Here is an 11245-nt window from a genome sequence, read left to right as displayed (position 1 = left end):
GAGATGGCCAAAGGAACAACAGAGCATGCGCAAGGAGACAAGTTGAAAAGTTCAACTCAGAGGATGACTATGTGCTTCATCCCCAAAGACCCCCGACGACCACCGAAGTGATCAATAAGGAGCAGTGCGCAGCCTCAAATAGGCGTGGAACTAATTTTAATACGAAGCGGGGACAGGCGGGGTTAGGAAATAAATATGTATTAGGCGTATCATGTAACCCTAGTTTGTAGAGATAAAAAGGGAGAAACAAAGCTCCCAGGTGTGCATGTCTTTGAGGAGTTATCCCCATGCACCTCAGCGCTGAATAAATTCATACCTACTCTCATAACCACTCTGTGAGTTATAGAGTCTTCTCTCCGCACATCACACGTCCAAAATTCCTCCTCTTAGGGATAAACCAGCACAAGGGAATAAGAAATGCCATCAAACAAAGCATTCGTCAACAGCAGTGCTCCCAAGGGTTTTTAAAAATGAAACAGGGAAATGAAATTCAGGAGTAACTGCTGATTTTCTGATGGGAATACTGCATTATTGTTGGATTTGCCTTTATCTTACACATCCCATTTCAAATGAAAGCTGCTGTTGTGTTCACATGTTTCCTACATCTCCATATTCAGTGTTGCTATCCTTAGCTGTTCTTCTTAGGTTTCCAGATATCCTTATAAACACCCTAGGAAAGGGATCTCAAACTGGAGGGAAATATATATATATATATATATTTAAGTATCAATCAAAAGGATTTCAGTATAACCAAATGAGTAACAAAAATGTTTCAAGTTTATGAGAGGTTTGTTGGGGTTTGGGTTTGGTTTTTTGGGGGGTGGGGGTTTTTTTGGTTTTTTTTTTTTGGTTGGTTGGTTGGTTGGTTTTTTGCTACTGATAATGATCCTGTTCTGTGACAAGAATAGCAACCAAGTTTAGATCAAGGTAATTAAATTAATTTTGTAATCACAACTGGTAACAGAAGGAGGGATGGTAGTGCAGTATTCGTGGTTTTAGCCTGGAAATAGCTCCAGATAGATGATCTCAGTTGTGCCACCTCCCCGTCTCCCACCCACCAGCTCTGGCCCTGTTTTCCCCACGTTTTTGAGCCCTCCGGGACACACGCCTTGCGTTTCTTCGGGCGCACATTCAAAGCACGCGGTGGAGTTACTTCTTGTGCAGCTGACCCGTGTATGCGGATCCCGGATTTTCGGGATCCTTCCTTTCCCCTCCTTCCACCGGCAGAGGGAAGCAGACAGATGCGTTAGAGCCGCAGCGCTTCTCCGCCTCCTCCCGGCCGCGCTCCTTTGCAAGCCCAGCCAACACTCGGGTGCCAAGGGCCTCCTGGGCTTTCTGGATGCGCCTTCCCAGCTGCTCCCTCAGCTGGGGGAAGGAGGATGCCCTTCCACAGCCTCCTCTGTCTGGGGACTACGTGGTAACCCCAGAACTCCCCAAATTGCGTACATGAAGGATTTCTGAAACTCTGTCCCGGGTATGTAAAGTAGGTAAATCAAGGAAGTGTTTGGCATCTTCCTCTCTTTCTTCTCCTGCCTTTGGCATCTTCTCTTCCTTCTCCTCCCTTTGATCTCTTGCTTCTTGCTTGTCTCTCCCATCTCAGTGATATCAGGAGTGCATTATCTCAGGCTTGAATAACAGCAATCAAGGACGGAAGGGACAAAAAAAGATGAGGGGAAAATGATCAAGGTGGAAAAGTTGCTTAAAGACTTTCTGTAGGCGCCATCAGTCTGCCTGGTCAGCTTCCAGCAGTGGCAGCTGACCTGATGCTGAGCTGTGACTAAAGCAGAGCAGAGTCTGCAGGGAGCTTCACAAAGCACTCCCTTCCCTTTGAGAATTTCCTGCTTGAAGGGCAGAGTGGGCAGCAGGCCAAACCACAAACTACACAAGGGCTTGGCTGCTTCTCTCCTAGGCTTTATCCCTGGAGAGGAGTTCCTGCAGCAGGTCAGGAGGGGAAGCACTGGACCCATCAGCACCAGAACTTTTGGGGGCTGCTCACTTGGTTTCCCCCACCTGAAGGACGTGGCTGTGTCCCATTCTGGAGCACATTCCTGGGGTCAGGGATAAATGCCAGCCAGGACGGGAAGTTATCCACTCGTCATTTAGGCAGTGGGAAGCGCTGATTTTCCTCTCAGTGCCTGACCTACAACACCCAACAGGTGCCTTGACCCACTTGTGTCACTCTGCCAATTCACCCCTGCCCGCACACACCGCTGCAGGACCCAGGCCACCAGGGCTGGGAGCTGCTCCTCTGGATTGCCCCTTGCATCACCCAAACAATTCCAGCGACTCTGAGGGCACTCTGAGGCGTGCGCGAGCCCAGCCTCCGAGGGTGTGGAGGTGCCTAATCTCCAATTACCCTCAGCAGCACCGGGGTGATGATGGATGTGCCAAACCCAGAGCTGGACGCACAGGACGGGAGAAGGGCTCCAGAGCCTTTTCCCGGCACGTGCTGCCCTTGCTGGGCAGGGATTGCATCCAGCCCTCCCAGGCTGGGCAGCAGCAGCCAAGCCTGGCAGCACCAGGGCAGAAGGAGCTTGCGGATGCAGTTTTTTATCAGCCATTCTGGAAACCTGCTGCAATTTTAATAATCAGCTCCAGCAGAATTGGGCAGGTCCTGCTTCCCTCAGCACAACCACGGAGCACGGGCTGGACAACCTCGAGCACGTGGCAGGGCCACGTGGGGATGGACCCCGTGACCAGGGCACTGCGGGCTCGGTTCTGGTTCTGGTTGGTGATAAGGAACAGCTGGCTCAGGATCCCTGCTCCCTGCAGATGAACACTCAGACCATATCTTCAGAAATCTCCTGTAATTTTGGAGCAGCCCAAGCCAGAGCAGCTCTGCTGAAATCCACGGAGTTGCATCACACACCTCAGATTTTGGTCTGTCCTGAAACATTTCCCTACAAAGAAAAATAGGTGGAAAAGATGATTTATGCTCAGCTGCTTGATAACTCAAGGGGGCACTTTTACAGGAAAGGCTGAATCCACCAGAAGACTGATTCCTTGGGGTCAGGTTGCTTGCAAAGCTCTCCCAGTTTTCATGGAATAGCTCGTATTTGGGGTTTGTTATTTTTAGCACCACAGTAGCACCGTTCCACTTGTCCATGCATGCAGCCAGGAACAGCTCAGCTGAGGGAGGAAAACGCAGCAGGAAGAGTTGCCCATGATCTCACTGTAAATCAGCACTCCTGCAGCACTGCCTGCCCACTCCCTGCCTCGCTTCTCTTCAGCCTTTTGTAAGGCCAAGCGGAGCAGGAGTCTCCATCCCCCTCACAGCCATTCCTGGTTGTTCCTTGAGGGATTTGAGTCACTCCAGGGTTGGTGCTGCTGTGGCCAAGCACAGGTTCCACCTGGATGGGGTTTTTAATCAGCCCTTGGCTCATCCATTCCCCCTGCTCCTTCTTGCTCCTGCCAAACACAGTTAAATCTCTTCATCCTCGTGTCTCTATGAGTGGAATTATGCTACAGCTGCTTCATTTCCCCCCTCAACTGCCCGTTGCCTTGTTCTTCAGTCCCAGGCCTCTCCCTGTTCTTTGCCTCCCGTGCCATTTGGGGCGGGGGCAATGGATCACTAACAGAATCCAGCTCTCAAGTCACCAGAACAGGAACCAAGGCGCCTCCAGAGCACTTTCCATTGGTAACTGGCACACAAGACAATTAATGAGGTTCACACAATGTTCTTAAAGATCAGGAACTTCAGCTCTTCCCATCCTACACACTGGAATAATTTCACATTTGTGTTAGTATAAAGCTGTTTCTTTTATCTTCTATGGTCCCAGACCTTCCAATTCCCCCTGGGATTGGCGGAAGTAGGACATGAAGGGCATTCAGCCCTTCCTGGGACCACATCTGAAAAGCTGGAGGGATCACGTACAACACAGGCAGGGCTGGATTTATTTGGCTCTATAAATAGAATCCTTCCCAGTCCTCTTTTTGAAAAGCCCAAGAAAAGAAGAGCAGCAGGAAAGGTGTGGTACTGCAAATAAAGCATTCTGCCCACATGCTGCTTTAATTAGGCCCAGCTCAGAAGTTACGGGTGAGATTTTAGATGTGCCGTGGCTCCCAGTCTATACAAATTGTCCCGTAGACAGCAGAGAAATTTTATCTTCCTCATCCCCAGAATCACTCAGCTTTCCATGCAACAGGAGGCTTGCATTGAAGGATTAAAAATGTAAACTCTGTGAAGACACCTACCTCGATGCACAGTTAAAATTAAAGCATGAAGTTTAGGTGACTTGGAAAGCAATGCAGGAAATCCAATAATACCAGCACTGGTGGTGCTGGGATGGTGGGGTTGGTTCTGGCCACCCCAACTCTAAGAAAGGCACTGGCAGGTGACACCTGGTGGCACTGCTGGGCTCAGGGGGTGCAGGGTCACACCTAGGGGCACTGCTGGGGAGCTGTGCCAGTTCCTCCAGCTCAGTACTTGCCTTTAGGTTGAGTTCCTCAAGTCCTGCTGATTCACCCTTGTGCAAGTCGCTTAACTGTTCTGTGCCTGCTGCCCAGCCCTGCAGGGTGCCCGGGCTGCAGCAGGGTGTTGTAAGCCTTCATCCGCAGGAATTCAGGGTGTTTTGAGATGTGGGAGCTGTTAACAGAGCGCCGAGTGTCATTACCCATTATCAGATGGTTTGTAATAACATACACACACCTCCTGGGCTGCTTTGTCCCTTCTGTGGTGTCTTGCTGTGGCTATGATTGCTTTGGGGTTGTTTTGTTGTTTCTAGAGAGAGTTGTTGAGTTTTTCCCCAGTTCTGAGCCATTCCCCAGTGAGCTGTCCCCTCTCAGGCTGTCCTGGAGAAGCCCCATCCCCTGCACTGGGGCAGACTCCAGAACATCTGATAATTTAGCAGAGCTGCCCAACACCGAGTGAAGACACAACTTAATCAGCTTGCTGAGCTGCCACTCATCAGCTGAGACACCTTAACTGCCTGCATGCACGTTCCTGAGGCAATCGGTGCTTTTACAGCCCCCTGATGGTAGTTACACATCAGCAGAGGTGCTTTCCCTCCCAGACTGGGTGTGCAAAGAGCGCACGGAGCCCCAGTCCTGTTCACTCACACAGCCCCTGCTCTGCGACTCTGAGCTCTGCTGCACTGACTCAGGCTGACACCTGCCCCAGCATGTTCTGTGTTGATTAAATTGGTTTGCAGGCCATAATTATTTTCTCTATCATGGTATAATGGCTCCGCATCGTATTAATTTTAACATTGTAGGAATTTGCTTCTGGGAACGGCCTTCTTGAATTAATCACTGACTCATGATTTACTGGGGGAGATAATATCTAACCTACAAGAGGCAGAACAGGAAACTATCTATTTAAAAGATGGCAGTGGCTGATAATTTATGACTATAGACAAAGAGATATCTCAAAAGAAGAAGGTGGACAGATCCTGCAGTTTCGTGGTCACTGCTCTCACTCAGCAAAAAGGAACTTTTGTGTCGTCACTGGAGGATCTGTTTTTGAATGACAGATTAAAAATGAGGGGTGGGGAAAGGAGTGAGAAACAAGGAAAAAGTGTCCAAGCAGACCTCAAAGCCAGACTGAGCTCTGAGACCAAACCCTGTGTTACAACAAAGGCAGTTCAGGATTCCACCAGCTTGCCATAGGAAACAAGGGGGGAAAAGGGCAAAGGCATCATCCTTCTGTGTTGAATCTGTAATACAGGGTCTTCTGGCCCCTCTCCTCTCCAGTCTGAACTGGACACTCCCACATCACTGAGTGAGGCCTGGCCATCAGGAGTTTCCTCTCATTACAGTCCATCAGGAAAGTCAATCTGAGCGGTCAACAATAAAAGCTTTAAATCCCAGAGGATTGCAGGAGGTAAAGCTTCCTCCTGGCAGTGAAGGGTTTTGTCCCACTTCAGTGGGATCTGTTCTGATTTGGGGTAACTCACAGAACTCTTGGCACCACAGACTCCTGGCTGCAAGGACACCAGTTCCCCCCTGCAATTCTGAACAAAATCAGACACCTAGAGGTGATGGAGGACTGTGCACACAGCAGTCACACACAGACATTTTCTGCCAGTGTGGGCAGTCCCAGAGATCTCTTCCTACCCTTGGGAAGCTCTCCCAGGTTTTGGTGCTGGCAGCTGTAAGCACTCACAGGGAGACAACTGTGTTTGAAATGTGGGTTTGCCTTTGTTGGTCACCACCCACAGGTAAAGGCAATTCAAAGGCATCCCCAAGCCCTTTTTCCTTCTGAAACTCACCATTTCTGCAAGCAAAGCAACACCACTTTTGCTCTGGCAGTGTTTGTGGCCCAAACCACAAGAGGATTTCACTTGGAAAAATTTGGGGAGTTTTTCACATCCGTGAGCCTGGAGCTGGGAGGGAGGATGGTGCTGCTGACCTTGGCTCTGCTCCCCCATGGAGCACCCTCACAGCCCTTTGGCCGCTGAGGGTGAGACCTGGGCTGAGGGCACAGAGTTTGTCTGACAGCTGACACCAGCTGGGAGCTCTCCTGGTTGATTCCCTGGAATTGCTAATGGTGCTTTTGTCCCTGTGCTCAGTTCAGCCTTATCAGTGTCCCTGGAAATCAGCTCTGCCCAGCACTTTTCCAACCCAGCAGCAGCTTCCCCGCACGGCCCTGTCACACCGGTTCCTTTCCTTTCTCAATTCCCTGCTGGATGCACTCTCCTTCCTCAGTGCTGGTATTTACATCCCTTTCCTGTTTGTCTTGTAGGTCATCCCAACATGGATTCCCTCACAAGGCAATAACATCTTCCAGTCAAAGGCCTCCCACCTAACAAGGAACAACGAATTTACTCCAGAGTCTGCAGCCTCAGTCACACAAAGCCACCAGGGAAGCAAAGAAAACTCCTTCCAGGTGAGTGCAGCACCCCACTGCCATGGGATGTGTGAAAATCCACCACAGGAGGGTGATCCCATAGTGTCCCGCCTGTCCTGCTGTCCCCAGGAAGTGGCTGGGAGGTGGCAGTGCCCGGAGGGGCAGTGTGGGTTGGGAACAGCCTGGAGCAGTGGATCAGGGGCCCTTTATCAGCTGATCTCCCAGACATTTACAAACAGTAATTAAACCCTGCACCACCCTGGGATGTGGGGGACACTTCTTATCCCCATTGCATGGAGCAAGAAGCCAGAGCACGCCTGACCTGGAAAAAAGATTCCTCATATCCCAGGCAGAGGCTTTGGGCCGGGCTGGTTTGGTGCCTGAACTCTCCCCAGAGGAACACGGAGGATAAATCCCCAAATCTGGGGGCCCTGGGCAGGAATGGTGAGGGACACTCATGTCTGCACAGCATCCCAAGGCAGCTGATGGATAAAACCTGGCCATCTCCCCAGCCCCTGCTGCCATGAGAGCTGGGGAGAGGCGTGTAAAAGTTCTTCCTGGAAGGCTGAACATTCCCAGGTGTTCCATCCTGCCACCATTTCAGAGGGATGAAAAGGCATGAACAGAAACTCCCTTCTCCCAAGCCCTCCCACCCCTTGGGATCCTCATGGGAAGACAAATAAATCCATCAGCAGATCATTCAAAAGCAGTTTTTGTCACCAGGCAGTGGAGTTGCCTGGCCTGAGATTAAGATCATCAATAAATTCCTGCCCGTGGAAAAGAATGAGCCCATGAGAAAGCCCAGGGCTCTCCTTACCCAACAGGGAAATCTTTACTACATCTCTCAGCAGCTGGATCTTGTATCAGGGGTTTGGGGAAAAGGAAGCTGGGAGGGAAGCAATGCCGGGAGGGATTTGATAAGGACAGAGGGCTGGAGGAAAGGGCAAATTAAATGTGAGGAGGGAAGATCCGCAGCCTGCGTTATCAGAAAGCACACAAACACTCCACACCCAGCTGCTGGGGTTAGAGCCTGCTCCCTCTGCAGGCAGTGGGAGAGCAGAAGGGCGCCCAGCTCCCCTTTGGCATCACTGTCCTGTTCCAGCAGCGGCTGGAGAGGGGAGCAGCCCCTCTCTGCAAGGCTGGACCCTGGCAGTTCCGTGCATTTCACAATAAACATCACAGCCTGTCCATAGCGCTTCCATTTCCCAAAGATTTGGGCTTATAAGGATTTAGCGTCACCCTGAGGGCCCCACAGCAGCTCTGCAGCCCTCACCGCCAGCTCCTCGTCCAGCTTGGCTGCTTTGTATTTTACAATATTATTTTTAAAGGTAAGGCTGGAAAAATAAAAGCATGTTTGCAGTGTAAAGGCCATTAAAGCATCACTGAGTGTCAGGGCTTTGGACAAACAGGTTCTGTGAGTTCTGTGTGTGTGTAAAACTCACATCACTCTGTCTGTTGGTACAACACATTCCAGCTGCAGAATTCCTCGCTGATGGGAAGAGGGGAGCACCTGCAGGGGACAGGGTGGGGGCACAGAGCAGCAGAACCCCCAGCACCCCTTTGCTCTGGCTTCACCAGAGCCTTCCTCACCTAAAGCCGAGTGAAATGGGAGAAGAAGCACATCCTGCGGCGTGGAATCAGGAAATGCCTGGGGGGGCAGGAGGAGGGGCCCAGCTCGGAGAGGAAGGGGTTAAACGGGCCAGCAGCACGGAGCCGAGGGCAGCAGCAGGGCTGGGTGCCCACCCTGACACCAACACTGCTGAGACACATCCCTGGAGCGGTCCTGCCCTGCCGGGACACCCAGCTCATCCCGGGGCGGAGCTCCGGGAGCGTGCGGTTCCCTCAGTGTCCTTGGCTCGTTGTTGCCAGGTACAACTAAGGTGATTTTTTCAGTTAATCACGCTCATTTCTTGCCCTGTTTATTCCTTCTAAGGTCCTCAGATCCTTCTGGGAGGTTATGAAAGGCCGGGAGAGCAGACAGGAGCAGTTCCTGCTGTGCTTCCCGGCGTTTGAGCTCACCCAGCTGCAGATTTTGTCCCAGCCACAGACACTGTGGGGACACCCGGGTGACACTGATCTGTCCTGAGCTCCTGCGGCAGCACAAAGGGGAAATGGGCTCCTCTGGAGCCACATGCAGCTCCTGTGCCAGGCTGGCAGCTCCCTGCACTGAGGTGCCAGCTCCCAGAGCGGCTCCGGCTCAGCTGGGATCCCCTGCAGCAAATCCTGCCTGGCTGTTAGAGGAACACAGCCAGGCCAGGGGGTCAGGCTGGACAGCAGGCCCACAGCAGCTACAAATGACCTAAAGAGGAAGGGAAGGGAAAGAAATACCTTCTGCAGGTTGAGGGGAAATCCCCCTTTCATTTTCATCAGTCTTTTATAGCAACTGGATCAAATCCCTGCGGTGCCACACCAGTGCACGAACACACAGAGCTGCTCTGGGCTGTGCCCGAAAGAGCAGAGCTACAGGGAGGCAAAATCACAACGCACTCAGTCAGGGGCTGACAGCTGCAGCTTCCCCAAAGGCTGCTTGTTCAGCAGTGCCTGGGCTGCCTCGCAGCTGGGGATCAGCATCCCCAGGACGCCCCGTCCAAAGTGCAGCCAGGACAGCCCTCAGCTCCCTGAGGTGAACCCCTGGCTCCGAGCACCGAGCTCTGATTCTGTGCCACTTTCCAGCTAGTGATTCCACAACATTCCCACAGCTTCAGGGAGTTCTAGTGCCCAAGTCACCCAAAATTTAATTCTGTAAATCCTGGGGAAGTAAGTGAGAGCTGGGGGAACCCTCAGCAGGCTTATTAAAGCATTGCACACTCATAAACAGATGCAGGCAGGATTTGAATTCCCTGGCTTTAATCTCTCCTCCCATGCCCAGCACAGCACCAGGGCACCTCCGGACACGGCGTGTGGGTGTCCTAACAAAACACAGGATGCTGTTTTTCCCTTCTCAGCGCTGCAGAGCCACACCACACACCGAGCTCCTCAGCTGCCTGCCCGATGATGCAAGGAGTGAATAAGCAGGAATAAAGACACAGAAACTGGGTGTTGTTTGTAGAAGTGAGGAGCAGAGCCCTCCACCCAGGCTGGGGATACCAGAGCTCTTGCACAACTCAGCTCTCAGCCTGCTGCTGCTTTCTCTGCAGCCCTGTCTCTGTGGGCACGTTTTCACCAGGAGCACTCGGGAAGTTCTCCTTCCCCCCAGCTGGGGAGGAAGCAGCTCTGTGAGCAGCAGAGCTGGGATGCCAGAGTGGGATTTCTGTGTCAGGATTTCCCTCAGACTCAGCACACCATGAGCAGGCCTGTGCTGGCCTGCCGGGGCTGGCTCACGGGCAGCTCATTAGTGCTACTCGGTTCTAAGAACTAGAAGATGATCATTAACTACAATCAGTTTGAAAGCTTCCAGTTTTGTAGATATTGAGTAATTAAAACAACCAATGGGCTCCTCTGTGTTTTCATCTGAGAGCTCACAGTGCTGGAGGCTGGGGAGTGAGCCCTGAGCAGGGGGTAACAAGGGAGAAGGGCAGGGGCAGATGCTGCTGGCTCGGGGACTGTCACACACCACACAGCCCTGTGCCAGGCCCGCGAGCACGGAGCAGGGTCCTGGCAGCTCCCGAGGGGCCCTCTGTAAACACTCGCTGCTTTCACACGACCTTTGGTGCTCGGGGTGAAAATCGCCTTCATCGCTCCTATCTCGATCTTCAAAAGGAACTGGTGGGCTCCGGGCAAGGAGTCAGGAATGCTCTCACATAGTTGGGAGCTCTGCTTTACGCAACCTCTCAGCAACCTGCCTTGGCTGGAAGGGATGAGCGATACTGAGCCAGTCAGCAAAACACCCACCTCGCCGGGCAGGGCTGGGGACTCTGCCCCGGCAGCGTTCCCTGCGCGCAGAGGCACCGGGACTTGAGCCCCGGCACAGCCAGGACTGCCCCGACGTGCACAGAAAGCGCTCCCGCTTCTCGGCCTCCATCCCAGCCTGGAGCGGGGAGTCGTTCTCACAGAGCCGACTCGGGGAGCTGCGGCCAGGGTGGGACTCACCCTGCAAAACCTGCCGTGGGTTTGTGGAAAGGGAACCCCATCAAATCCAGTAAAATTCATCTTTGTTCTGCTGGGAACATCAGGTTACAACGGAGATGGCTTTTGCCGTTGTAAATCAGGAGTAGTGCTGCTGCAGTCTCGAGTTAGGCTGGAGGAGCTGAGGCTCAGATGGGTAAATGTTTATCTGGCAAGAAGGTAACCCTGAGATCAGACTTCCAGAGCAGCTCCTTGAGGGGTGAGAGGTCCCCAAAGCCCCAACTCTGTGTGCACACAACAGCCCAAGGCTGTCCTGCACAGCAGAGCCAACTGTCCCCACTGCCAGGGGACACCTCTGTCCCCACTGCCAGGGGACACCTCTGTCCCTGCCTGAGCAGCTTCTGCTCGTCCCCATGGCCAGCAGGACAGGGGCACCCGGCTGGGATGAGCCCT

Source organism: Hirundo rustica, chromosome 25 (assembly GCF_015227805.2).
Source record: "Hirundo rustica isolate bHirRus1 chromosome 25, bHirRus1.pri.v3, whole genome shotgun sequence".
In the NCBI taxonomy this organism is placed as follows: Eukaryota; Metazoa; Chordata; class Aves; order Passeriformes; family Hirundinidae; genus Hirundo; species Hirundo rustica.
This window is presented reverse-complemented; position numbering follows the sequence as displayed.